Consider the following 1,947-nt stretch of genomic DNA (forward strand, 5'->3'; position numbering starts at 1 on the left):
TCAAAGGTAATAATAGAGTAAAATATAATATTCACCATTTACTAGAGATTTTAGGAGTCTTAGCATAGTTGGAAATATGTTTTATAGTTATAATGAATGAGGAAATTCATGAATTCTAGGCTGTGTACTTTATAAAGGGAAGAGCAAAACTCAGAACAGGAATAAAGGAAAAAGGGATCACCTAAAAGCAGACCTTTGATTTTTTTTTTCCCTCAGGAAACAATAGATGATCTTGGTATTGCCTGTTCTATTTGGTCAATTCGTAATGCTCCTTACCCATCTTTCATTCTCATTAAACCTATTCTGTGGTTTGGACTGGAAGGCGTGAGTTGCCTATTTCCCTAGGCACAATTAGACACATGGATGTATTTCAGTAACATTTTTGTATTAATCTCATCTCAGTCCAACTCAGTTATTATTTACTTCCAGCTGCCACTTCTTCGGAAGAGAAAGGGTTATGTCTTACACCTAAATAGACCTAGATCTGTTTTATCACCAGTGCCTCTCTGTGGTAGTCTTGAAGATATGCATCTCAATTTCCTATCAAGGAAGAACTTGCCTATCAGCTGTAAGGAGTGCAGTTAGCTCACAATATACAACTGCTGGCTTTCAGGACCTGACAATGACTGAGCACAGTGGGGATAGTAGGATCTGGTCATTTCTGCCCTCTGTGACTCCTTTGTAAGCAATCATTTTGCTGACTCTCTTCTTAGACTTGTTGAGAATCTCTCAGAGTAGCTTCACAGAATGAGACTCTGTCAATCTTTCTTCCTTCTCCTTTTGCGTAGGTGTCATTCTGCACCATGGTAAAGGCATTTCTTGCCTACTCCTGGGGCTCTCCTGTAGTTCATTGGCATTTCAATAAATCTCACATAATTTTAATTCCATCTTGGCATCTGAAGGCCCAACTGAGACACTCTCAGAATTCCTAATCCCAGGAAGTTACTTAAAATTATTTGTGGAATAAATGGATGAATAGATGGATAGGTAGATGAATGGACCAGAAGAATAGCTAGAGGTAGGCATAAAGTTTTGCGTGTTTTAACTGAGATCTTTCATTGAGACATACAACATTATATTGATTTCAGGTGCACAACATAATGATTCGATATGTGTATATATTGTGAAATGATCATAAGTCTAGTTAATATCCATCACCACACATAGCTCCAATTTTTATTCTTGATATAAGTTTTAACATTACTCACTTAGCAACTTTCAAATATGCAACATAGTATTATTAATTATGTCACCATGCCCTGTATTACATCCCTAGGACTTATTTATTTTGTAACTGGAAGTTTGTAACTTTTGACCACCTTCTTCTATTTTACCCACCTCCCTTAGCCTCTGCATCTGGCAACCACCAATCTGTTTTCTGTATCTCTGATTAGTTTTTGTTTTGGAGGGGTTGTTTTGTTTTGTTTTTTTGTCTGTTTACTTTTACATTCCACACAGGATCATACTATATTTGTTTTTCTCTGTCTGACATATTTCATTAAGAGTAAAGTTTTAAACATGGGAGAAGAAGTAAAAAGGTCAGTTTTATTTACTTGCTAAACTTGAGTAATAATTACTCCATCTATTAAAAATACACAGTCCCTGTCACTCACATACTACCACCTATTCTTGACAGAGGTTGAGAAATGATTTAAACATAAAATATTATAAAGAAAATTATATATATGTGTGTATACCTGATACACATATATACAAATATATAATTTTCCCATGCCTCTTAGCATAATATATATGTACCATATAACATGAGAGATAATCTACAAAACAAATTTAGAATAAATTAAAACGCAGAATGTTTAAGTAACAAGTCAAAAGTAACATAGCTACTAAGTGGTAATGATTGAAACTTCTTTCTTTTCTTTTTTCTTTTCTTTTCTTTTCTTTTCTTTTCTTTCCCTCCCTTCCTCCCTCCCTCCCTCCCTTCCT

This window comes from Pteropus vampyrus, unplaced genomic scaffold (genome assembly GCF_000151845.1).
Source record: "Pteropus vampyrus isolate Shadow unplaced genomic scaffold, Pvam_2.0 Scaffold5, whole genome shotgun sequence".
NCBI lineage: Eukaryota > Metazoa > Chordata > Mammalia > Chiroptera > Pteropodidae > Pteropus > Pteropus vampyrus.